Below are 26,682 nucleotides of genomic sequence, written 5' to 3'. Positions count from 1 at the left end.
GGCGGAGGGCGCCCCTGCCCCGCTCAAGAAGCCGAGCCTCTCTGCGCTAACCCCGCCGCCTCCTCCCGCCCCACGCACGCCCCGCGCCGGGCCGGGCCTGTTGAGTTCGCCGCCGGGTCCAGCGGGCTCCGAGGGACGGGGGTGATGGGCGGGGCGGGGCGGGGGGCTGTCTCTCTACACACACACACACACACACACACTCACACTCACTCACACTCACACAAGATGCGCCTCCACGGCTGGACTCGTCAAGGTGGAGCCCTTCCAGCCCCCCTCGTCTCCTCCCCCGGCCTCGGCCTCCTTCACCTACCCGCTGCCCACCCCCAGCGCGTCGCCACCGCTGACTGCGCACGCGCGCGCGGGGCGCTCGCCCTTTGACCCCAGCCAGGGGCCGCCCTCCCCCACAACCCCTTTCAGCTGCGCCCCCCCTCGCCCTGTTGTTGGGCGGCCGCCTATTCCCCCGGGCCAGGGCTGGGGCACAGCGCAAGGGGGAGGGGAGCCAGTGTATGGGGCGTCTCTCTCTGGGGATGTGTCCCATGGGTGGGGTGGGGTGGCGTGGTTTGTGGGGCGCTGAAGAAATCAGTCCCCTCCATCTCCTACCTCTGGAAAACGCCCAAGCCCGTGGAGAACTGCCGGCACCGCTTCGTGGGGGCCGGGACCCTCCTCTGTGTCCTCCTGTGGCCCGGTCCAAGGGGCCTGGGCCTGGCCGGGGCTGCATTGGACCCCGACCACCCTGGCGTGTGGACTCGCTAAAAGTCGGCGATTAGATATTGGATTCCAGCTTCCTTGAGGTCATTTCACTAATGAGTGCACCGGGAAGGGTTTCCTAATCCATCTGTGAGGGTGGCAACTGAAAGAGAATTTTTTTTTTTTTTATGAGACACAGTCTCGCTTTGTTGCCTAGGCTAGAGTGAGTGCAGTGGCGTTAGCCTAGCTCACAGCAACCTCAAACTCCTGGGCTCAAGCAATCCTTCTGCCTCAGCCTCCCAAGTAGCTGGGACTACAGGCATGCGCCACCATGCCTGGCTCATTTTCCTATATATATTAGTTGGCCAATTAATTTCTTTCTATTTACAGTAGAGACCGGGTCTGGCTCTTGCTCAGGCTGGTTTCGAACTCCTGACCTCGAGCAATCCGCCCGCCTCGGCCTCCCAGAGAGCTAGGATTACAGGCTTGAGCCACCGCGCCCGGCCTGAAAGAGAATTTGAAAGCTGACAGAATAGGCGAGGAAAGGCATAGGAGATTTCCACACCCAGTAAGGAAGCCTTTCCCGAAATGGAAGAAAGAAAGGAGCAAACAGAGACACCGGTAGCCCGCCCGGATGAGAGTCTGCCCCTGAGAGAAAGCACCCTGACCAGGCTCACCCGTGGGTGGGTGGCGAGCTAGCGGCATTCAGAAGAGCGAGGCCCGCAGTCTGTGCAGAAGACACCTGCACTCGGGTGTGTGTGGCGGCACGATTCCCAAGCAGCGCCAGATGTTAAACCAAGGAGAAGCCAGGGAGTTCCCAACGCCCCAGGTGTCCTCAGCCCACGACTGGCTGCTGTGGGAATGCGAAGCCCGGCTCCTTGTCTCAGAGCGGGGTTCCCAGGAGGATCAGGCTGAAGCTGGGACTTGGCCTCAAAGTGTCCCCTCGCATGGCCACCCCCTTCCCCTTCCTGCTCCTCTACTCCTGGTGCCCCTCCATCCAGGGGCCAGACCTTAAAGAGTCACCGCAAGAGAATCCTGGTCCCAAGGGAGCCTTCTGGGGGACCGGTGCTGAGAGAGGTTGTGGGCATGGCCCGCTGGGGCTCTGCCCGACCCAGGGCTGAGAGATGCAACCTCCCAGCTCTGGGTCCCTGCAGGAAGTGTTGGCAAACACAGGGCCGGTCCTCCAAAGGCCCAGGTGCAGGGAGCCCAGGCCAAGCAGCCTGTGGAAGAAGCCACTTGCCGTGCCACCCCGGGAACACGACTGCAGGCCCCGGCCCTTCCCACCTCCTCCTCCTCCTCCTCCCACCCGCACCCCCCCCCCGACATGGCACAGGGCTCGGAGACACCTCAGACTCTTGCTACCCAAAGTGCAAAGGGCATCAGTTGCTCCTCCAAACCCCCCCGCCCAGCAGACCACGTTGTCCAGCCAGCCCCCGGGCCTCCCTGGGGTGCCCAGCACAAAAGTGCAGACACCCACCGGACCCTCAGTCTCAGTTTTCGGAGGTTTTTGCCACTCTAAGGACCCGCAGGCCAGCTGGGCCTTCGGGCAGGACAGAGAGCCCCGGGATCCCATCAGGAGGCGGTCCCCACCTCCGCGGCTCTCCCCTTGCGGGGGGGCGGCAGCCGGCAGCCGCAGGGCCTCAGGGAAGACACCAGGCTGGGCCCCCCACACGCGACTTAGGGACCGCTGCTGGAGACTGCTGCGGCCACCCTGCTGCCGGGTTTCTGGAGGGCTTCCTGGAAGCAGCGTCCACACCAAGCCCTTGGAAGGCCCAGGCGACGGAGGAGCCAGTCAGGCAGGGGCCGAGGACGGTGAGAGGCCCGGCGGGAAGGAGCATGTCAGGCAGGGGCAGAGGACGGTGACAGGCCGGGCGGGAAGGAGCCGGTCAGGCGGGGGCCCAGGACAGTGACGGGCCTGGCCGGGGAGGAGTGCGTCAGGCAGGGGCAGAGGAGACGGGCTGGGTAAGGGTTAGGGTTACAGTTAGGGCACAATTCACAATCGCAAAGATGTGGAAGCGACCCGAGTGCCCATCCATCCAGGAGTGCATTAATAAAATGTGGCGCGTGGACACCACGGAGTGCCATTCGGCTGTGAGGAGCAGCGGTGAGAGGGCGCCTCTCGTGTTCTCCTGGCCAGAGCTGGAACCCGTTCCAGTAGGCCAGGTATCCCAAGAATGGACACACGAGCACCACGTGAGCGCGCTCACCGGCAAATTGGTACGAACGGATGGACACCTAAGTGGACGGAGAGGAATCACCTTCATCGGGTGGGTGTCGGGCGGGTGGGGGGAGGGGATGGGCATACACATCCATTGGGAATGGGGTGGGTGCGCACCGACTGGGGGATGGGCGCACGTGAAGCTCTGACCCGAGGGGGGAGGCTTGGAGAGGGCAACGTACCCGACCTTAACATTGGTACCCCCACGATACGCTGGAGCAACATGAGAGGTATATGAATAAGAACACAGCGGGGAGGGGGGCACGGGCAACACATGTCACCTGAATACTTGGACTCCCATCATCTGCTTGAAAAGAGAGAGAAAAGAAAATGCAATAATAGAGGTAAGGGACACTTTTTAAAAATAATGAATCCGAAGAGAAAAGTAAAAGGAAGCCTGTGGAGCAGGTCTGGGTGTGACTCCGGATCCCCCAACATCAGGTGCCACCACCAAAGATTCCTACATGTAGCCCATAGAACCCCAAAAGCAACGGGACGAGTTCTGGTCACACACTCCCTCAAAATGACATCCTGGCCTTCTTCTGGAACTCCCTCCCCTCTCAGACTCTCAAGGTTTCCTCCAGCGTGTCGGTTCCCACAGAGCAGACCTTTGGTCTGAGACCTGACAGTCCAGATGCCACGCGTGCTGCCGCGTGGCGGCGGTGTCGCGGCTCGGGACAAGAGGAGGCCCCACGGTGCGGGCTGGGGCGCCAGGCACCGCGGCGGGCGCTGAGGGTGGGGGTCACCCCCACCCCGGGCCGCCGCCGCGCTCCCAGAAAGGGGACAGAACAAGAGGCCAAAAAAAAACAAAAACAAAAAAGAAGCAGCCTGTGGCACCCGGTATTCCCAGGCGGTCTCCCATCCAAGTACTAACGAGGCCCGACCCTGCTTAGCTTCCGAGACCAGACGAGATCGGGCGCGTTCAGGGTGGTGTGGCCGTGGACGGCGGAGGGCGCCCCTGCCCCGCTCAAGAAGCCGAGCCTCTCTGCGCTAACCCCGCCGCCTCCTCCCGCCCCACGCACGCCCCGCGCCGGGCCGGGCCTGTTGAGTTCGCCGCCGGGTCCAGCGGGCTCCGAGGGACGGGGGTGATGGGCGGGGCGGGGCGGGGGGCTGTCTCTCTACACACACACACACACACACACACTCACACTCACTCACACTCACACAAGATGCGCCTCCACGGCTGGACTCGTCAAGGTGGAGCCCTTCCAGCCCCCCTCGTCTCCTCCCCCGGCCTCGGCCTCCTTCACCTACCCGCTGCCCACCCCCAGCGCGTCGCCACCGCTGACTGCGCACGCGCGCGCGGGGCGCTCGCCCTTTGACCCCAGCCAGGGGCCGCCCTCCCCCACAACCCCTTTCAGCTGCGCCCCCCCTCGCCCTGTTGTTGGGCGGCCGCCTATTCCCCCGGGCCAGGGCTGGGGCACAGCGCAAGGGGGAGGGGAGCCAGTGTATGGGGCGTCTCTCTCTGGGGATGTGTCCCATGGGTGGGGTGGGGTGGCGTGGTTTGTGGGGCGCTGAAGAAATCAGTCCCCTCCATCTCCTACCTCTGGAAAACGCCCAAGCCCGTGGAGAACTGCCGGCACCGCTTCGTGGGGGCCGGGACCCTCCTCTGTGTCCTCCTGTGGCCCGGTCCAAGGGGCCTGGGCCTGGCCGGGGCTGCATTGGACCCCGACCACCCTGGCGTGTGGACTCGCTAAAAGTCGGCGATTAGATATTGGATTCCAGCTTCCTTGAGGTCATTTCACTAATGAGTGCACCGGGAAGGGTTTCCTAATCCATCTGTGAGGGTGGCAACTGAAAGAGAATTTTTTTTTTTTTTTTTATGAGACACAGTCTCGCTTTGTTGCCTAGGCTAGAGTGAGTGCAGTGGCGTTAGCCTAGCTCACAGCAACCTCAAACTCCTGGGCTCAAGCAATCCTTCTGCCTCAGCCTCCCAAGTAGCTGGGACTACAGGCATGCGCCACCATGCCTGGCTCATTTTCCTATATATATTAGTTGGCCAATTAATTTCTTTCTATTTACAGTAGAGACCGGGTCTGGCTCTTGCTCAGGCTGGTTTCGAACTCCTGACCTCGAGCAATCCGCCCGCCTCGGCCTCCCAGAGAGCTAGGATTACAGGCTTGAGCCACCGCGCCCGGCCTGAAAGAGAATTTGAAAGCTGACAGAATAGGCGAGGAAAGGCATAGGAGATTTCCACACCCAGTAAGGAAGCCTTTCCCGAAATGGAAGAAAGAAAGGAGCAAACAGAGACACCGGTAGCCCGCCCGGATGAGAGTCTGCCCCTGAGAGAAAGCACCCTGACCAGGCTCACCCGTGGGTGGGTGGCGAGCTAGCGGCATTCAGAAGAGCGAGGCCCGCAGTCTGTGCAGAAGACACCTGCACTCGGGTGTGTGTGGCGGCACGATTCCCAAGCAGCGCCAGATGTTAAACCAAGGAGAAGCCAGGGAGTTCCCAACGCCCCAGGTGTCCTCAGCCCACGACTGGCTGCTGTGGGAATGCGAAGCCCGGCTCCTTGTCTCAGAGCGGGGTTCCCAGGAGGATCAGGCTGAAGCTGGGACTTGGCCTCAAAGTGTCCCCTCGCATGGCCACCCCCTTCCCCTTCCTGCTCCTCTACTCCTGGTGCCCCTCCATCCAGGGGCCAGACCTTAAAGAGTCACCGCAAGAGAATCCTGGTCCCAAGGGAGCCTTCTGGGGGACCGGTGCTGAGAGAGGTTGTGGGCATGGCCCGCTGGGGCTCTGCCCGACCCAGGGCTGAGAGATGCAACCTCCCAGCTCTGGGTCCCTGCAGGAAGTGTTGGCAAACACAGGGCCGGTCCTCCAAAGGCCCAGGTGCAGGGAGCCCAGGCCAAGCAGCCTGTGGAAGAAGCCACTTGCCGTGCCACCCCGGGAACACGACTGCAGGCCCCGGCCCTTCCCACCTCCTCCTCCTCCTCCTCCCACCCGCACCCCCCCCCCGACATGGCACAGGGCTCGGAGACACCTCAGACTCTTGCTACCCAAAGTGCAAAGGGCATCAGTTGCTCCTCCAAACCCCCCCGCCCAGCAGACCACGTTGTCCAGCCAGCCCCCGGGCCTCCCTGGGGTGCCCAGCACAAAAGTGCAGACACCCACCGGACCCTCAGTCTCAGTTTTCGGAGGTTTTTGCCACTCTAAGGACCCGCAGGCCAGCTGGGCCTTCGGGCAGGACAGAGAGCCCCGGGATCCCATCAGGAGGCGGTCCCCACCTCCGCGGCTCTCCCCTTGCGGGGGGGCGGCAGCCGGCAGCCGCAGGGCCTCAGGGAAGACACCAGGTTGGGCCCCCCACACGCGACTTAGGGACCGCTGCTGGAGACTGCTGCAGCCACCCTGCTGCCGGGTTTCTGGAGGGCTTCCTGGAAGCAGCGTCCACACCAAGCCCTTGGAAGGCCCAGGCGACGGAGGAGCCAGTCAGGCAGGGGCCGAGGACGGTGAGAGGCCCGGCGGGAAGGAGCATGTCAGGCAGGGGCAGAGGACGGTGACAGGCCGGGCGGGAAGGAGCCGGTCAGGCGGGGGCCCAGGACAGTGACGGGCCTGGCCGGGGAGGAGTGCGTCAGGCAGGGGCAGAGGAGACGGGCTGGGTAAGGGTTAGGGTTACAGTTAGGGCACAATTCACAATCGCAAAGATGTGGAAGCGACCCGAGTGCCCATCCATCCAGGAGTGCATTAATAAAATGTGGCGCGTGGACACCACGGAGTGCCATTCGGCTGTGAGGAGCAGCGGTGAGAGGGCGCCTCTCGTGTTCTCCTGGCCAGAGCTGGAACCCGTTCCAGTAGGCCAGGTATCCCAAGAATGGACACACGAGCACCACGTGAGCGCGCTCACCGGCAAATTGGTACGAACGGATGGACACCTAAGTGGACGGAGAGGAATCACCTTCATCGGGTGGGTGTCGGGCGGGTGGGGGGAGGGGATGGGCATACACATCCATTGGGAATGGGGTGGGTGCGCACCGACTGGGGGATGGGCGCACGTGAAGCTCTGACCCGAGGGGGGAGGCTTGGAGAGGGCAACGTACCCGACCTTAACATTGGTACCCCCACGATACGCTGGAGCAACATGAGAGGTATATGAATAAGAACACAGCGGGGAGGGGGGCACGGGCAACACATGTCACCTGAATACTTGGACTCCCATCATCTGCTTGAAAAGAGAGAGAAAAGAAAATGCAATAATAGAGGTAAGGGACACTTTTTAAAAATAATGAATCCGAAGAGAAAAGTAAAAGGAAGCCTGTGGAGCAGGTCTGGGTGTGACTCCGGATCCCCCAACATCAGGTGCCACCACCAAAGATTCCTACGTGTAGCCCATAGAACCCCAAAAGCAACGGGACGAGTTCTGGTCACACACTCCCTCAAAATGACATCCTGGCCTTCTTCTGGAACTCCCTCCCCTCTCAGACTCTCAAGGTTTCCTCCAGCGTGTCGGTTCCCACAGAGCAGACCTTTGGTCTGAGACCTGACAGTCCAGATGCCACGCGTGCTGCCGCGTGGCGGCGGTGTCGCGGCTCGGGACAAGAGGAGGCCCCACGGTGCGGGCTGGGGCGCCAGGCACCGCGGCGGGCGCTGAGGGTGGGGGTCACCCCCACCCCGGGCCGCCGCCGCGCTCCCAGAAAGGGGACAGAACAAGAGGCCAAAAAAAAACAAAAACAAAAAAGAAGCAGCCTGTGGCACCCGGTATTCCCAGGCGGTCTCCCATCCAAGTACTAACGAGGCCCGACCCTGCTTAGCTTCCGAGACCAGACGAGATCGGGCACGTTCAGGGTGGTGTGGCCGTGGACGGCGGAGGGCGCCCCTGCCCCGCTCAAGAAGCCGAGCCTCTCTGCGCTAACCCCGCCGCCTCCTCCCGCCCCACGCACGCCCCGCGCCGGGCCGGGCCTGTTGAGTTCGCCGCCGGGTCCAGCGGGCTCCGAGGGACGGGGGTGATGGGCGGGGCGGGGCGGGGGGCTGTCTCTCTACACACACACACACACACACACACTCACACTCACTCACACTCACACAAGATGCGCCTCCACGGCTGGACTCGTCAAGGTGGAGCCCTTCCAGCCCCCCTCGTCTCCTCCCCCGGCCTCGGCCTCCTTCACCTACCCGCTGCCCACCCCCAGCGCGTCGCCACCGCTGACTGCGCACGCGCGCGCGCGGGGCGCTCGCCCTTTGACCCCAGCCAGGGGCCGCCCTCCCCCACAACCCCTTTCAGCTGCGCCCCCCCTCGCCCTGTTGTTGGGCGGCCGCCTATTCCCCCGGGCCAGGGCTGGGGCACAGCGCAAGGGGGAGGGGAGCCAGTGTATGGGGCGTCTCTCTCTGGGGATGTGTCCCATGGGTGGGGTGGGGTGGCGTGGTTTGTGGGGCGCTGAAGAAATCAGTCCCCTCCATCTCCTACCTCTGGAAAACGCCCAAGCCCGTGGAGAACTGCCGGCACCGCTTCGTGGGGGCCGGGACCCTCCTCTGTGTCCTCCTGTGGCCCGGTCCAAGGGGCCTGGGCCTGGCCGGGGCTGCATTGGACCCCGACCACCCTGGCGTGTGGACTCGCTAAAAGTCGGCGATTAGATATTGGATTCCAGCTTCCTTGAGGTCATTTCACTAATGAGTGCACCGGGAAGGGTTTCCTAATCCATCTGTGAGGGTGGCAACTGAAAGAGAATTTTTTTTTTTTTTTTTATGAGACACAGTCTCGCTTTGTTGCCTAGGCTAGAGTGAGTGCAGTGGCGTTAGCCTAGCTCACAGCAACCTCAAACTCCTGGGCTCAAGCAATCCTTCTGCCTCAGCCTCCCAAGTAGCTGGGACTACAGGCATGCGCCACCATGCCTGGCTCATTTTCCTATATATATTAGTTGGCCAATTAATTTCTTTCTATTTACAGTAGAGACCGGGTCTGGCTCTTGCTCAGGCTGGTTTCGAACTCCTGACCTCGAGCAATCCGCCCGCCTCGGCCTCCCAGAGAGCTAGGATTACAGGCTTGAGCCACCGCGCCCGGCCTGAAAGAGAATTTGAAAGCTGACAGAATAGGCGAGGAAAGGCATAGGAGATTTCCACACCCAGTAAGGAAGCCTTTCCCGAAATGGAAGAAAGAAAGGAGCAAACAGAGACACCGGTAGCCCGCCCGGATGAGAGTCTGCCCCTGAGAGAAAGCACCCTGACCAGGCTCACCCGTGGGTGGGTGGCGAGCTAGCGGCATTCAGAAGAGCGAGGCCCGCAGTCTGTGCAGAAGACACCTGCACTCGGGTGTGTGTGGCGGCACGATTCCCAAGCAGCGCCAGATGTTAAACCAAGGAGAAGCCAGGGAGTTCCCAACGCCCCAGGTGTCCTCAGCCCACGACTGGCTGCTGTGGGAATGCGAAGCCCGGCTCCTTGTCTCAGAGCGGGGTTCCCAGGAGGATCAGGCTGAAGCTGGGACTTGGCCTCAAAGTGTCCCCTCGCATGGCCACCCCCTTCCCCTTCCTGCTCCTCTACTCCTGGTGCCCCTCCATCCAGGGGCCAGACCTTAAAGAGTCACCGCAAGAGAATCCTGGTCCCAAGGGAGCCTTCTGGGGGACCGGTGCTGAGAGAGGTTGTGGGCATGGCCCGCTGGGGCTCTGCCCGACCCAGGGCTGAGAGATGCAACCTCCCAGCTCTGGGTCCCTGCAGGAAGTGTTGGCAAACACAGGGCCGGTCCTCCAAAGGCCCAGGTGCAGGGAGCCCAGGCCAAGCAGCCTGTGGAAGAAGCCACTTGCCGTGCCACCCCGGGAACACGACTGCAGGCCCCGGCCCTTCCCACCTCCTCCTCCTCCTCCTCCCACCCGCACCCCCCCCCGACATGGCACAGGGCTCGGAGACACCTCAGACTCTTGCTACCCAAAGTGCAAAGGGCATCAGTTGCTCCTCCAAACCCCCCCGCCCAGCAGACCACGTTGTCCAGCCAGCCCCCGGGCCTCCCTGGGGTGCCCAGCACAAAAGTGCAGACACCCACCGGACCCTCAGTCTCAGTTTTCGGAGGTTTTTGCCACTCTAAGGACCCGCAGGCCAGCTGGGCCTTCGGGCAGGACAGAGAGCCCCGGGATCCCATCAGGAGGCGGTCCCCACCTCCGCGGCTCTCCCCTTGCGGGGGGGCGGCAGCCGGCGGCCGCAGGGCCTCAGGGAAGACACCAGGCTGGGCCCCCCCGCGGCACAGCCGGGGCACGTCCCCCGCACGCGACTTAGGGACCGCTGCTGGAGACTGCTGCGGCCACCCTGCTGCCGGGTTTCTGGAGGGCTTCCTGGAAGCAGCGTCCACACCAAGCCCTTGGAAGGCCCAGGCGACGGAGGAGCCGGTCAGGCAGGGGCCGAGGACGGTGAGAGGCCCGGCGGGAAGGAGCATGTCAGGCAGGGGCAGAGGACGGTGACAGGCCGGGCGGGAAGGAGCCGGTCAGGCGGGGGCCCAGGACAGTGACGGGCCTGGCCGGGGAGGAGTGCGTCAGGCAGGGGCAGAGGAGACGGGCTGGGTAAGGGTTAGGGTTACAGTTAGGGCACAATTCACAATCGCAAAGATGTGGAAGCGACCCGAGTGCCCATCCATCCAGGAGTGCATTAATAAAATGTGGCGCGTGGACACCACGGAGTGCCATTCGGCTGTGAGGAGCAGCGGTGAGAGGGCGCCTCTCGTGTTCTCCTGGCCAGAGCTGGAACCCGTTCCAGTAGGCCAGGTATCCCAAGAACGGACACACGAGCACCACGTGAGCGCGCTCACCGGCAAATTGGTACGAACGGATGGACACCTAAGTGGACGGAGAGGAATCACCTTCATCGGGTGGGTGTCGGGCGGGTGGGGGGAGGGGATGGGCATACACATCCATTGGGAATGGGGTGGGTGCGCACCGACTGGGGGATGGGCGCACGTGAAGCTCTGACCCGAGGGGGGAGGCTTGGAGAGGGCAACGTACCCGACCTTAACATTGGTACCCCCACGATACGCTGGAGCAACATGAGAGGTATATGAATAAGAACACAGCGGGGAGGGGGGCACGGGCAACACATGTCACCTGAATACTTGGACTCCCATCATCTGCTTGAAAAGAGAGAGAAAAGAAAATGCAATAATAGAGGTAAGGGACACTTTTTAAAAATAATGAATCCGAAGAGAAAAGTAAAAGGAAGCCTGTGGAGCAGGTCTGGGTGTGACTCCGGATCCCCCAACATCAGGTGCCACCACCAAAGATTCCTACGTGTAGCCCATAGAACCCCAAAAGCAACGGGACGAGTTCTGGTCACACACTCCCTCAAAATGACATCCTGGCCTTCTTCTGGAACTCCCTCCCCTCTCAGACTCTCAAGGTTTCCTCCAGCGTGTCGGTTCCCACAGAGCAGACCTTTGGTCTGAGACCTGACAGTCCAGATGCCACGCGTGCTGCCGCGTGGCGGCGGTGTCGCGGCTCGGGACAAGAGGAGGCCCCACGGTGCGGGCTGGGGCGCCAGGCACCGCGGCGGGCGCTGAGGGTGGGGGTCACCCCCACCCCGGGCCGCCGCCGCGCTCCCAGAAAGGGGACAGAACAAGAGGCCAAAAAAAAACAAAAACAAAAAAGAAGCAGCCTGTGGCACCCGGTATTCCCAGGCGGTCTCCCATCCAAGTACTAACGAGGCCCGACCCTGCTTAGCTTCCGAGACCAGACGAGATCGGGCGCGTTCAGGGTGGTGTGGCCGTGGACGGCGGAGGGCGCCCCTGCCCCGCTCAAGAAGCCGAGCCTCTCTGCGCTAACCCCGCCGCCTCCTCCCGCCCCACGCACGCCCCGCGCCGGGCCGGGCCTGTTGAGTTCGCCGCCGGGTCCAGCGGGCTCCGAGGGACGGGGGTGATGGGCGGGGCGGGGCGGGGGGCTGTCTCTCTACACACACACACACACACACACACTCACACTCACTCACACTCACACAAGATGCGCCTCCACGGCTGGACTCGTCAAGGTGGAGCCCTTCCAGCCCCCCTCGTCTCCTCCCCCGGCCTCGGCCTCCTTCACCTACCCGCTGCCCACCCCCAGCGCGTCGCCACCGCTGACTGCGCACGCGCGCGCGCGCGCGGGGCGCTCGCCCTTTGACCCCAGCCAGGGGCCGCCCTCCCCCACAACCCCTTTCAGCTGCGCCCCCCCTCGCCCTGTTGTTGGGCGGCCGCCTATTCCCCCGGGCCAGGGCTGGGGCACAGCGCAAGGGGGAGGGGAGCCAGTGTATGGGGCGTCTCTCTCTGGGGATGTGTCCCATGGGTGGGGTGGGGTGGCGTGGTTTGTGGGGCGCTGAAGAAATCAGTCCCCTCCATCTCCTACCTCTGGAAAACGCCCAAGCCCGTGGAGAACTGCCGGCACCGCTTCGTGGGGGCCGGGACCCTCCTCTGTGTCCTCCTGTGGCCCGGTCCAAGGGGCCTGGGCCTGGCCGGGGCTGCATTGGACCCCGACCACCCTGGCGTGTGGACTCGCTAAAAGTCGGCGATTAGATATTGGATTCCAGCTTCCTTGAGGTCATTTCACTAATGAGTGCACCGGGAAGGGTTTCCTAATCCATCTGTGAGGGTGGCAACTGAAAGAGAATTTTTTTTTTTTTTTTTATGAGACACAGTCTCGCTTTGTTGCCTAGGCTAGAGTGAGTGCAGTGGCGTTAGCCTAGCTCACAGCAACCTCAAACTCCTGGGCTCAAGCAATCCTTCTGCCTCAGCCTCCCAAGTAGCTGGGACTACAGGCATGCGCCACCATGCCTGGCTCATTTTCCTATATATATTAGTTGGCCAATTAATTTCTTTCTATTTACAGTAGAGACCGGGTCTGGCTCTTGCTCAGGCTGGTTTCGAACTCCTGACCTCGAGCAATCCGCCCGCCTCGGCCTCCCAGAGAGCTAGGATTACAGGCTTGAGCCACCGCGCCCGGCCTGAAAGAGAATTTGAAAGCTGACAGAATAGGCGAGGAAAGGCATAGGAGATTTCCACACCCAGTAAGGAAGCCTTTCCCGAAATGGAAGAAAGAAAGGAGCAAACAGAGACACCGGTAGCCCGCCCGGATGAGAGTCTGCCCCTGAGAGAAAGCACCCTGACCAGGCTCACCCGTGGGTGGGTGGCGAGCTAGCGGCATTCAGAAGAGCGAGGCCCGCAGTCTGTGCAGAAGACACCTGCACTCGGGTGTGTGTGGCGGCACGATTCCCAAGCAGCTCCAGATGTTAAACCAAGGAGAAGCCAGGGAGTTCCCAACGCCCCAGGTGTCCTCAGCCCACGACTGGCTGCTGTGGGAATGCGAAGCCCGGCTCCTTGTCTCAGAGCGGGGTTCCCAGGAGGATCAGGCTGAAGCTGGGACTTGGCCTCAAAGTGTCCCCTCGCATGGCCACCCCCTTCCCCTTCCTGCTCCTCTACTCCTGGTGCCCCTCCATCCAGGGGCCAGACCTTAAAGAGTCACCGCAAGAGAATCCTGGTCCCAAGGGAGCCTTCTGGGGGACCGGTGCTGAGAGAGGTTGTGGGCATGGCCCGCTGGGGCTCTGCCCGACCCAGGGCTGAGAGATGCAACCTCCCAGCTCTGGGTCCCTGCAGGAAGTGTTGGCAAACACAGGGCCGGTCCTCCAAAGGCCCAGGTGCAGGGAGCCCAGGCCAAGCAGCCTGTGGAAGAAGCCACTTGCCGTGCCACCCCGGGAACACGACTGCAGGCCCCGGCCCTTCCCACCTCCTCCTCCTCCTCCTCCCACCCGCACCCCCCCCCCGACATGGCACAGGGCTCGGAGACACCTCAGACTCTTGCTACCCAAAGTGCAAAGGGCATCAGTTGCTCCTCCAAACCCCCCCGCCCAGCAGACCACGTTGTCCAGCCAGCCCCCGGGCCTCCCTGGGGTGCCCAGCACAAAAGTGCAGACACCCACCGGACCCTCAGTCTCAGTTTTCGGAGGTTTTTGCCACTCTAAGGACCCGCAGGCCAGCTGGGCCTTTGGGCAGGACAGAGAGCCCCGGGATCCCATCAGGAGGCGGTCCCCACCTCCGCGGCTCTCCCCTTGCGGGGGGGCGGCAGCCGGCAGCCGCAGGGCCTCAGGGAAGACACCAGGCTGGGCCCCCCACACGCGACTTAGGGACCGCTGCTGGAGACTGCTGCGGCCACCCTGCTGCCGGGTTTCTGGAGGGCTTCCTGGAAGCAGCGTCCACACCAAGCCCTTGGAAGGCCCAGGCGACGGAGGAGCCAGTCAGGCAGGGGCCGAGGACGGTGAGAGGCCCGGCGGGAAGGAGCATGTCAGGCAGGGGCAGAGGACGGTGACAGGCCGGGCGGGAAGGAGCCGGTCAGGCGGGGGCCCAGGACAGTGACGGGCCTGGCCGGGGAGGAGTGCGTCAGGCAGGGGCAGAGGAGACGGGCTGGGTAAGGGTTAGGGTTACAGTTAGGGCACAATTCACAATCGCAAAGATGTGGAAGCGACCCGAGTGCCCATCCATCCAGGAGTGCATTAATAAAATGTGGCGCGTGGACACCACGGAGTGCCATTCGGCTGTGAGGAGCAGCGGTGAGAGGGCGCCTCTCGTGTTCTCCTGGCCAGAGCTGGAACCCGTTCCAGTAGGCCAGGTATCCCAAGAACGGACACACGAGCACCACGTGAGCGCGCTCACCGGCAAATTGGTACGAACGGATGGACACCTAAGTGGACGGAGAGGAATCACCTTCATCGGGTGGGTGTCGGGCGGGTGGGGGGAGGGGATGGGCATACACATCCATTGGGAATGGGGTGGGTGCGCACCGACTGGGGGATGGGCGCACGTGAAGCTCTGACCCGAGGGGGGAGGCTTGGAGAGGGCAACGTACCCGACCTTAACATTGGTACCCCCACGATACGCTGGAGCAACATGAGAGGTATATGAATAAGAACACAGCGGGGAGGGGGGCACGGGCAACACATGTCACCTGAATACTTGGACTCCCATCATCTGCTTGAAAAGAGAGAGAAAAGAAAATGCAATAATAGAGGTAAGGGACACTTTTTAAAAATAATGAATCCGAAGAGAAAAGTAAAAGGAAGCCTGTGGAGCAGGTCTGGGTGTGACTCCGGATCCCCCAACATCAGGTGCCACCACCAAAGATTCCTACGTGTAGCCCATAGAACCCCAAAAGCAACGGGATGAGTTCTGGTCACACACTCCCTCAAAATGACATCCTGGCCTTCTTCTGGAACTCCCTCCCCTCTCAGACTCTCAAGGTTTCCTCCAGCGTGTCGGTTCCCACAGAGCAGACCTTTGGTCTGAGACCTGACAGTCCAGATGCCACGCGTGCTGCCGCGTGGCGGCGGTGTCGCGGCTCGGGACAAGAGGAGGCCCCACGGTGCGGGCTGGGGCGCCAGGCACCGCGGCGGGCGCTGAGGGTGGGGGTCACCCCCACCCCGGGCCGCCGCCGCGCTCCCAGAAAGGGGACAGAACAAGAGGCCAAAAAAAAACAAAAACAAAAAAGAAGCAGCCTGTGGCACCCGGTATTCCCAGGCGGTCTCCCATCCAAGTACTAACGAGGCCCGACCCTGCTTAGCTTCCGAGACCAGACGAGATCGGGCGCGTTCAGGGTGGTGTGGCCGTGGACGGCGGAGGGCGCCCCTGCCCCGCTCAAGAAGCCGAGCCTCTCTGCGCTAACCCCGCCGCCTCCTCCCGCCCCACGCACGCCCCGCGCCGGGCCGGGCCTGTTGAGTTCGCCGCCGGGTCCAGCGGGCTCCGAGGGACGGGGGTGATGGGCGGGGCGGGGCGGGGGGCTGTCTCTCTACACACACACACACACACACACACACTCACACTCACTCACACTCACACAAGATGCGCCTCCACGGCTGGACTCGTCAAGGTGGAGCCCTTCCAGCCCCCCTCGTCTCCTCCCCCGGCCTCGGCCTCCTTCACCTACCCGCTGCCCACCCCCAGCGCGTCGCCACCGCTGACTGCGCACGCGCGCGCGGGGCGCTCGCCCTTTGACCCCAGCCAGGGGCCGCCCTCCCCCACAACCCCTTTCAGCTGCGCCCCCCCTCGCCCTGTTGTTGGGCGGCCGCCTATTCCCCCGGGCCAGGGCTGGGGCACAGCGCAAGGGGGAGGGGAGCCAGTGTATGGGGCGTCTCTCTCTGGGGATGTGTCCCATGGGTGGGGTGGGGTGGCGTGGTTTGTGGGGCGCTGAAGAAATCAGTCCCCTCCATCTCCTACCTCTGGAAAACGCCCAAGCCCGTGGAGAACTGCCGGCACCGCTTCGTGGGGGCCGGGACCCTCCTCTGTGTCCTCCTGTGGCCCGGTCCAAGGGGCCTGGGCCTGGCCGGGGCTGCATTGGACCCCGACCACCCTGGCGTGTGGACTCGCTAAAAGTCGGCGATTAGATATTGGATTCCAGCTTCCTTGAGGTCATTTCACTAATGAGTGCACCGGGAAGGGTTTCCTAATCCATCTGTGAGGGTGGCAACTGAAAGAGAATTTTTTTTTTTTTTTTTATGAGACACAGTCTCGCTTTGTTGCCTAGGCTAGAGTGAGTGCAGTGGCGTTAGCCTAGCTCACAGCAACCTCAAACTCCTGGGCTCAAGCAATCCTTCTGCCTCAGCCTCCCAAGTAGCTGGGACTACAGGCATGCGCCACCATGCCTGGCTCATTTTCCTATATATATTAGTTGGCCAATTAATTTCTTTCTATTTACAGTAGAGACCGGGTCTGGCTCTTGCTCAGGCTGGTTTCGAACTCCTGACCTCGAGCAATCCGCCCGCCTCGGCCTCCCAGAGAGCTAGGATTACAGGCTTGAGCCACCGCGCCCGGCCTGAAAGAGAATTTGAAAGCTGACAGAATAGGCGAGGAAAGGCATAGGAGATTTCCACACCCAGTAAGGAAGCCTTTCCCGAAATGGAAGAAAGAAAGGAGCAAACAGAGACACCGGTAGCCCGCCCGGATGAGAGTCTGCCCCTGAGAGAAAGCACCCTGACCAGGCTCACCCGTGGGTGGGTGGCGAGCTAGCGGCATTCAGAAGAGCGAGGCCCGCAGTCTGTGCAGAAGACACCTGCACTCGGGTGTGTGTGGCGGCACGATTCCCAAGCAGCGCCAGATGTTAAACCAAGGAGAAGCCAGGGAGTTCCCAACGCCCCAGGTGTCCTCAGCCCACGACTGGCTGCTGTGGGAATGCGAAGCCCGGCTCCTTGTCTCAGAGCGGGGTTCCCAGGAGGATCAGGCTGAAGCTGGGACTTGGCCTCAAAGTGTCCCCTCGCATGGCCACCCCCTTCCCCTTCCTGCTCCTCTACTCCTGGTGCCCCTCCATCCAGGGGCCAGACCTTAAAGAGTCACCGCAAGAGAATCCTGGTCCCAAGGGAGCCTTCTGGGGGACCGGTGCTGAGAGAGGTTGTGGGCATGGCCCGCTGGGGCTCTGCCCGACCCAGGGCTGAGAGATGCAACCTCCCAGCTCTGGGTCCCTGCAGGAAGTGTTGGCAAACACAGGGCCGGTCCTCCAAAGGCCCAGGTGCAGGGAGCCCAGGCCAAGCAGCCTGTGGAAGAAGCCACTTGCCGTGCCACCCCGGGAACACGACTGCAGGCCCCGGCCCTTCCCACCTCCTCCTCCTCCTCCTCCCACCCGCACCCCCCCCCCGACATGGCACAGGGCTCGGAGACACCTCAGACTCTTGCTACCCAAAGTGCAAAGGGCATCAGTTGCTCCTCCAAACCCCCCCGCCCAGCAGACCACGTTGTCCAGCCAGCCCCCGGGCCTCCCTGGGGTGCCCAGCACAAAAGTGCAGACACCCACCGGACCCTCAGTCTCAGTTTTCGGAGGTTTTTGCCACTCTAAGGACCCGCAGGCCAGCTGGGCCTTCGGGCAGGACAGAGAGCCCCGGGATCCCATCAGGAGGCGGTCCCCACCTCCGCGGCTCTCCCCTTGCGGGGGGGCGGCAGCCGGCGGCCGCAGGGCCTCAGGGAAGACACCAGGCTGGGCCCCCCCGCGGCACAGCCGGGGCACGTCCCCCGCACGCGACTTAGGGACCGCTGCTGGAGACTGCTGCGGCCACCCTGCTGCCGGGTTTCTGGAGGGCTTCCTGGAAGCAGCGTCCACACCAAGCCCTTGGAAGGCCCAGGCGACGGAGGAGCCGGTCAGGCAGGGGCCGAGGACGGTGAGAGGCCCGGCGGGAAGGAGCATGTCAGGCAGGGGCAGAGGACGGTGACAGGCCGGGCGGGAAGGAGCCGGTCAGGCGGGGGCCCAGGACAGTGACGGGCCTGGCCGGGGAGGAGTGCGTCAGGCAGGGGCAGAGGAGACGGGCTGGGTAAGGGTTAGGGTTACAGTTAGGGCACAATTCACAATCGCAAAGATGTGGAAGCGACCCGAGTGCCCATCCATCCAGGAGTGCATTAATAAAATGTGGCGCGTGGACACCACGGAGTGCCATTCGGCTGTGAGGAGCAGCGGTGAGAGGGCGCCTCTCGTGTTCTCCTGGCCAGAGCTGGAACCCGTTCCAGTAGGCCAGGTATCCCAAGAACGGACACACGAGCACCACGTGAGCGCGCTCACCGGCAAATTGGTACGAACGGATGGACACCTAAGTGGACGGAGAGGAATCACCTTCATCGGGTGGGTGTCGGGCGGGTGGGGGGAGGGGATGGGCATACACATCCATTGGGAATGGGGTGGGTGCGCACCGACTGGGGGATGGGCGCACGTGAAGCTCTGACCCGAGGGGGGAGGCTTGGAGAGGGCAACGTACCCGACCTTAACATTGGTACCCCCACGATACGCTGGAGCAACATGAGAGGTATATGAATAAGAACACAGCGGGGAGGGGGGCACGGGCAACACATGTCACCTGAATACTTGGACTCCCATCATCTGCTTGAAAAGAGAGAGAAAAGAAAATGCAATAATAGAGGTAAGGGACACTTTTTAAAAATAATGAATCCGAAGAGAAAAGTAAAAGGAAGCCTGTGGAGCAGGTCTGGGTGTGACTCCGGATCCCCCAACATCAGGTGCCACCACCAAAGATTCCTACGTGTAGCCCATAGAACCCCAAAAGCAACGGGACGAGTTCTGGTCACACACTCCCTCAAAATGACATCCTGGCCTTCTTCTGGAACTCCCTCCCCTCTCAGACTCTCAAGGTTTCCTCCAGCGTGTCGGTTCCCACAGAGCAGACCTTTGGTCTGAGACCTGACAGTCCAGATGCCACGCGTGCTGCCGCGTGGCGGCGGTGTCGCGGCTCGGGACAAGAGGAGGCCCCACGGTGCGGGCTGGGGCGCCAGGCACCGCGGCGGGCGCTGAGGGTGGGGGTCACCCCCACCCCGGGCCGCCGCCGCGCTCCCAGAAAGGGGACAGAACAAGAGGCCAAAAAAAAACAAAAACAAAAAAGAAGCAGCCTGTGGCACCCGGTATTCCCAGGCGGTCTCCCATCCAAGTACTAACGAGGCCCGACCCTGCTTAGCTTCCGAGACCAGACGAGATCGGGCGCGTTCAGGGTGGTGTGGCCGTGGACGGCGGAGGGCGCCCCTGCCCCGCTCAAGAAGCCGAGCCTCTCTGCGCTAACCCCGCCGCCTCCTCCCGCCCCACGCACGCCCCGCGCCGGGCCGGGCCTGTTGAGTTCGCCGCCGGGTCCAGCGGGCTCCGAGGGACGGGGGTGATGGGCGGGGCGGGGCGGGGGGCTGTCTCTCTACACACACACACACACACACACACTCACACTCACTCACACTCACACAAGATGCGCCTCCACGGCTGGACTCGTCAAGGTGGAGCCCTTCCAGCCCCCCTCGTCTCCTCCCCCGGCCTCGGCCTCCTTCACCTACCCGCTGCCCACCCCCAGCGCGTCGCCACCGCTGACTGTGCACGCGCGCGCGCGCGCGCGCGGGGCGCTCGCCCTTTGACCCCAGCCAGGGGCCGCCCTCCCCCACAACCCCTTTCAGCTGCGCCCCCCCTCGCCCTGTTGTTGGGCGGCCGCCTATTCCCCCGGGCCAGGGCTGGGGCACAGCGCAAGGGGGAGGGGAGCCAGTGTATGGGGCGTCTCTCTCTGGGGATGTGTCCCATGGGTGGGGTGGGGTGGCGTGGTTTGTGGGGCGCTGAAGAAATCAGTCCCCTCCATCTCCTACCTCTGGAAAACGCCCAAGCCCGTGGAGAACTGCCGGCACCGCTTCGTGGGGGCCGGGACCCTCCTCTGTGTCCTCCTGTGGCCCGGTCCAAGGGGCCTGGGCCTGGCCGGGGCTGCATTGGACCCCGACCACCCTGGCATGTGGACTCGCTAAAAGTCGGCGATTAGATATTGGATTCCAGCTTCCTTGAGGTCATTTCACTAATGAGTGCACCGGGAAGGGTTTCCTAATCCATCTGTGAGGGTGGCAACTGAAAGAGAATTTTTTTTTTTTTTTTATGAGACACAGTCTCGCTTTGTTGCCTAGGCTAGAGTGAGTGCAGTGGCGTTAGCCTAGCTCACAGCAACCTCAAACTCCTGGGCTCAAGCAATCCTTCTGCCTCAGCCTCCCAAGTAGCTGGGACTACAGGCATGCGCCACCATGCCTGGCTCATTTTCCTATATATATTAGTTGGCCAATTAATTTCTTTCTATTTACAGTAGAGACCGGGTCTGGCTCTTGCTCAGGCTGGTTTCGAACTCCTGACCTCGAGCAATCCGCCCGCCTCGGCCTCCCAGAGAGCTAGGATTACAGGCTTGAGCCACCGCGCCCGGCCTGAAAGAGAATTTGAAAGCTGACAGAATAGGCGAGGAAAGGCATAGGAGATTTCCACACCCAGTAAGGAAGCCTTTCCCGAAATGGAAGAAAGAAAGGAGCAAACAGAGACACCGGTAGCCCGCCCGGATGAGAGTCTGCCCCTGAGAGAAAGCACCCTGACCAGGCTCACCCGTGGGTGGGTGGCGAGCTAGCGGCATTCAGAAGAGCGAGGCCCGCAGTCTGTGCAGAAGACACCTGCACTCGGGTGTGTGTGGCGGCACGATTCCCAAGCAGCTCCAGATGTTAAACCAAGGAGAAGCCAGGGAGTTCCCAACGCCCCAGGTGTCCTCAGCCCACGACTGGCTGCTGTGGGAATGCGAAGCCCGGCTCCTTGTCTCAGAGCGGGGTTCCCAGGAGGATCAGGCTGAAGCTGGGACTTGGCCTCAAAGTGTCCCCTCGCATGGCCACCCCCTTCCCCTTCCTGCTCCTCTACTCCTGGTGCCCCTCCATCCAGGGGCCAGACCTTAAAGAGTCACCGCAAGAGAATCCTGGTCCCAAGGGAGCCTTCTGGGGGACCGGTGCTGAGAGAGGTTGTGGGCATGGCCCGCTGGGGCTCTGCCCGACCCAGGGCTGAGAGATGCAACCTCCCAGCTCTGGGTCCCTGCAGGAAGTGTTGGCAAACACAGGGCCGGTCCTCCAAAGGCCCAGGTGCAGGGAGCCCAGGCCAAGCAGCCTGTGGAAGAAGCCACTTGCCGTGCCACCCCGGGAACACGACTGCAGGCCCCGGCCCTTCCCACCTCCTCCTCCTCCTCCTCCCACCCGCACCTCCCCCCGACATGGCACAGGGCTCGGAGACACCTCAGACTCTTGCTACCCAAAGTGCAAAGGGCATCAGTTGCTCCTCCAAACCCCCCGCCCAGCAGACCACGTTGTCCAGCCAGCCCCCGGGCCTCCCTGGGGTGCCCAGCACAAAAGTGCAGACACCCACCGGACCCTCAGTCTCAGTTTTCGGAGGTTTTTGCCACTCTAAGGACCCGCAGGCCAGCTGGGCCTTCGGGCAGGACAGAGAGCCCCGGGATCCCATCAGGAGGCGGTCCCCACCTCCGCGGCTCTCCCCTTGCGGGGGGGGCGGCAGCCGGCGGCCGCAGGGCCTCAGGGAAGACACCAGGCTGGGCCCCCCCGCGGCACAGCCGGGGCACGTCCCCCGCACGCGACTTAGGGACCGCTGCTGGAGACTGCTGCGGCCACCCTGCTGCCGGGTTTCTGGAGGGCTTCCTGGAAGCAGCGTCCACACCAAGCCCTTGGAAGGCCCAGGCGACGGAGGAGCCGGTCAGGCAGGGGCCGAGGACGGTGAGAGGCCCGGCGGGAAGGAGCATGTCAGGCAGGGGCAGAGGACGGTGACAGGCCGGGCGGGAAGGAGCCGGTCAGGCGGGGGCCCAGGACAGTGACGGGCCTGGCCGGGGAGGAGTGCGTCAGGCAGGGGCAGAGGAGACGGGCTGGGTAAGGGTTAGGGTTACAGTTAGGGCACAATTCACAATCGCAAAGATGTGGAAGCGACCCGAGTGCCCATCCATCCAGGAGTGCATTAATAAAATGTGGCGCGTGGACACCACGGAGTGCCATTCGGCTGTGAGGAGCAGCGGTGAGAGGGCGCCTCTCGTGTTCTCCTGGCCAGAGCTGGAACCCGTTCCAGTAGGCCAGGTATCCCAAGAACGGACACACGAGCACCACGTGAGCGCGCTCACCGGCAAATTGGTACGAACGGATGGACACCTAAGTGGACGGAGAGGAATCACCTTCATCGGGTGGGTGTCGGGCGGGTGGGGGGAGGGGATGGGCATACACATCCATTGGGAATGGGGTGGGTGCGCACCGACTGGGGGATGGGCGCACGTGAAGCTCTGACCCGAGGGGGGAGGCTTGGAGAGGGCAACGTACCCGACCTTAACATTGGTACCCCCACGATACGCTGGAGCAACATGAGAGGTATATGAATAAGAACACAGCGGGGAGGGGGGCACGGGCAACACATGTCACCTGAATACTTGGACTCCCATCATCTGCTTGAAAAGAGAGAGAAAAGAAAATGCAATAATAGAGGTAAGGGACACTTTTTAAAAATAATGAATCCGAAGAGAAAAGTAAAAGGAAGCCTGTGGAGCAGGTCTGGGTGTGACTCCGGATCCCCCAACATCAGGTGCCACCACCAAAGATTCCTACGTGTAGCCCATAGAACCCCAAAAGCAACGGGACGAGTTCTGGTCACACACTCCCTCAAAATGACATCCTGGCCTTCTTCTGGAACTCCCTCCCCTCTCAGACTCTCAAGGTTTCCTCCAGCGTGTCGGTTCCCACAGAGCAGACCTTTGGTCTGAGACCTGACAGTCCAGATGCCACGCGTGCTGCCGCGTGGCGGCGGTGTCGCGGCTCGGGACAAGAGGAGGCCCCACGGTGCGGGCTGGGGCGCCAGGCACCGCGGCGGGCGCTGAGGGTGGGGGTCACCCCCACCCCGGGCCGCCGCCGCGCTCCCAGAAAGGGGACAGAACAAGAGGCCAAAAAAAAACAAAAACAAAAAAGAAGCAGCCTGTGGCACCCGGTATTCCCAGGCGGTCTCCCATCCAAGTACTAACGAGGCCCGACCCTGCTTAGCTTCCGAGACCAGACGAGATCGGGCGCGTTCAGGGTGGTGTGGCCGTGGACGGCGGAGGGCGCCCCTGCCCCGCTCAAGAAGCCGAGCCTCTCTGCGCTAACCCCGCCGCCTCCTCCCGCCCCACGCACGCCCCGCGCCGGGCCGGGCCTGTTGAGTTCGCCGCCGGGTCCAGCGGGCTCCGAGGGACGGGGGTGATGGGCGGGGCGGGGCGGGGGGCTGTCTCTCTACACACACACACACACACACACACTCACACTCACTCACACTCACACAAGATGCGCCTCCACGGCTGGACTCGTCAAGGTGGAGCCCTTCCAGCCCCCCTCGTCTCCTCCCCCGGCCTCGGCCTCCTTCACCTACCCGCTGCCCACCCCCAGCGCGTCGCCACCGCTGACTGTGCACGCGCGCGCGCGCGCGCGCGGGGCGCTCGCCCTTTGACCCCAGCCAGGGGCCGCCCTCCCCCACAACCCCTTTCAGCTGCGCCCCCCCTCGCCCTGTTGTTGGGCGGCCGCCTATTCCCCCGGGCCAGGGCTGGGGCACAGCGCAAGGGGGAGGGGAGCCAGTGTATGGGGCGTCTCTCTCTGGGGATGTGTCCCATGGGTGGGGTGGGGTGGCGTGGTTTGTGGGGCGCTGAAGAAATCAGTCCCCTCCATCTCCTACCTCTGGAAAACGCCCAAGCCCGTGGAGAACTGCCGGCACCGCTTCGTGGGGGCCGGGACCCTCCTCTGTGTCCTCCTGTGGCCCGGTCCAAGGGGCCTGGGCCTGGCCGGGGCTGCATTGGACCCCGACCACCCTGGCATGTGGACTCGCTAAAAGTCGGCGATTAGATATTGGATTCCAGCTTCCTTGAGGTCATTTCACTAATGAGTGCACCGGGAAGGGTTTCCTAATCCATCTGTGAGGGTGGCAACTGAAAGAGAATTTTTTTTTTTTTTTTATGAGACACAGTCTCGCTTTGTTGCCTAGGCTAGAGTGAGTGCAGTGGCGTTAGCCTAGCTCACAGCAACCTCAAACTCCTGGGCTCAAGCAATCCTTCTGCCTCAGCCTCCCAAGTAGCTGGGACTACAGGCATGCGCCACCATGCCTGGCTCATTTTCCTATATATATTAGTTGGCCAATTAATTTCTTTCTATTTACAGTAGAGACCGGGTCTGGCTCTTGCTCAGGCTGGTTTCGAACTCCTGACCTCGAGCAATCCGCCCGCCTCGGCCTCCCAGAGAGCTAGGATTACAGGCTTGAGCCACCGCGCCCGGCCTGAAAGAGAATTTGAAAGCTGACAGAATAGGCGAGGAAAGGCATAGGAGATTTCCACACCCAGTAAGGAAGCCTTTCCCGAAATGGAAGAAAGAAAGGAGCAAACAGAGACACCGGTAGCCCGCCCGGATGAGAGTCTGCCCCTGAGAGAAAGCACCCTGACCAGGCTCACCCGTGGGTGGGTGGCGAGCTAGCGGCATTCAGAAGAGCGAGGCCCGCAGTCTGTGCAGAAGACACCTGCACTCGGGTGTGTGTGGCGGCACGATTCCCAAGCAGCTCCAGATGTTAAACCAAGGAGAAGCCAGGGAGTTCCCAACGCCCCAGGTGTCCTCAGCCCACGACTGGCTGCTGTGGGAATGCGAAGCCCGGCTCCTTGTCTCAGAGCGGGGTTCCCAGGAGGATCAGGCTGAAGCTGGGACTTGGCCTCAAAGTGTCCCCTCGCATGGCCACCCCCTTCCCCTTCCTGCTCCTCTACTCCTGGTGCCCCTCCATCCAGGGGCCAGACCTTAAAGAGTCACCGCAAGAGAATCCTGGTCCCAAGGGAGCCTTCTGGGGGACCGGTGCTGAGAGAGGTTGTGGGCATGGCCCGCTGGGGCTCTGCCCGACCCAGGGCTGAGAGATGCAACCTCCCAGCTCTGGGTCCCTGCAGGAAGTGTTGGCAAACACAGGGCCGGTCCTCCAAAGGCCCAGGTGCAGGGAGCCCAGGCCAAGCAGCCTGTGGAAGAAGCCACTTGCCGTGCCACCCCGGGAACACGACTGCAGGCCCCGGCCCTTCCCACCTCCTCCTCCTCCTCCTCCCACCCGCACCTCCCCCCGACATGGCACAGGGCTCGGAGACACCTCAGACTCTTGCTACCCAAAGTGCAAAGGGCATCAGTTGCTCCTCCAAACCCCCCGCCCAGCAGACCACGTTGTCCAGCCAGCCCCCGGGCCTCCCTGGGGTGCCCAGCACAAAAGTGCAGACACCCACCGGACCCTCAGTCTCAGTTTTCGGAGGTTTTTGCCACTCTAAGGACCCGCAGGCCAGCTGGGCCTTCGGGCAGGACAGAGAGCCCCGGGATCCCATCAGGAGGCGGTCCCCACCTCCGCGGCTCTCCCCTTGCGGGGGGGGCGGCAGCCGGCGGCCGCAGGGCCTCAGGGAAGACACCAGGCTGGGCCCCCCCGCGGCACAGCCGGGGCACGTCCCCCGCACGCGACTTAGGGACCGCTGCTGGAGACTGCTGCGGCCACCCTGCTGCCGGGTTTCTGGAGGGCTTCCTGGAAGCAGCGTCCACACCAAGCCCTTGGAAGGCCCAGGCGACGGAGGAGCCGGTCAGGCAGGGGCCGAGGACGGTGAGAGGCCCGGCGGGAAGGAGCATGTCAGGCAGGGGCAGAGGACGGTGACAGGCCGGGCGGGAAGGAGCCGGTCAGGCGGGGGCCCAGGACAGTGACGGGCCTGGCCGGGGAGGAGTGCGTCAGGCAGGGGCAGAGGAGACGGGCTGGGTAAGGGTTAGGGTTACAGTTAGGGCACAATTCACAATCGCAAAGATGTGGAAGCGACCCGAGTGCCCATCCATCCAGGAGTGCATTAATAAAATGTGGCGCGTGGACACCACGGAGTGCCATTCGGCTGTGAGGAGCAGCGGTGAGAGGGCGCCTCTCGTGTTCTCCTGGCCAGAGCTGGAACCCGTTCCAGTAGGCCAGGTATCCCAAGAACGGACACACGAGCACCACGTGAGCGCGCTCACCGGCAAATTGGTACGAACGGATGGACACCTAAGTGGACGGAGAGGAATCACCTTCATCGGGTGGGTGTCGGGCGGGTGGGGGGAGGGGATGGGCATACACATCCATTGGGAATGGGGTGGGTGCGCACCGACTGGGGGATGGGCGCACGTGAAGCTCTGACCCGAGGGGGGAGGCTTGGAGAGGGCAACGTACCCGACCTTAACATTGGTACCCCCACGATACGCTGGAGCAACATGAGAGGTATATGAATAAGAACACAGCGGGGAGGGGGGCACGGGCAACACATGTCACCTGAATACTTGGACTCCCATCATCTGCTTGAAAAGAGAGAGAAAAGAAAATGCAATAATAGAGGTAAGGGACACTTTTTAAAAATAATGAATCCGAAGAGAAAAGTAAAAGGAAGCCTGTGGAGCAGGTCTGGGTGTGACTCCGGATCCCCCAACATCAGGTGCCACCACCAAAGATTCCTACGTGTAGCCCATAGAACCCCAAAAGCAACGGGACGAGTTCTGGTCACACACTCCCTCAAAATGACATCCTGGC

The 26,682-nt window shown here is 62.6% G+C and overlaps 6 pseudogenes; all 6 read right to left on the bottom strand.

Moving 5' to 3' along the window:
• Nucleotides 1–3,730: 3,730 nt before the first annotated feature.
• On the bottom strand, nt 3,731–3,849 carry LOC142875920 (uncharacterized; annotated as a pseudogene).
• Nucleotides 3,850–7,582: 3,733 nt separating this feature from the next.
• LOC142876212 (uncharacterized) lies at nt 7,583–7,701 on the bottom strand (annotated as a pseudogene).
• Nucleotides 7,702–11,461: 3,760 nt separating this feature from the next.
• Nucleotides 11,462–11,580, bottom strand: LOC142875918 (uncharacterized; annotated as a pseudogene).
• Nucleotides 11,581–15,319: 3,739 nt separating this feature from the next.
• Nucleotides 15,320–15,438, bottom strand: LOC142875917 (uncharacterized; annotated as a pseudogene).
• Nucleotides 15,439–19,199: 3,761 nt separating this feature from the next.
• On the bottom strand, nt 19,200–19,318 carry LOC142875916 (uncharacterized; annotated as a pseudogene).
• Nucleotides 19,319–23,085: 3,767 nt separating this feature from the next.
• Nucleotides 23,086–23,204, bottom strand: LOC142875915 (uncharacterized; annotated as a pseudogene).
• Nucleotides 23,205–26,682: the final 3,478 nt, after the last annotated feature.

This window comes from Microcebus murinus, chromosome 14, assembly GCF_040939455.1.
Source record: "Microcebus murinus isolate Inina chromosome 14, M.murinus_Inina_mat1.0, whole genome shotgun sequence".
Lineage (NCBI taxonomy): Eukaryota > Metazoa > Chordata > Mammalia > Primates > Cheirogaleidae > Microcebus > Microcebus murinus.
The sequence above is the reverse complement of the archived record's forward strand: the minus strand, read 5'-3'. Positions and strand labels throughout refer to the sequence as shown.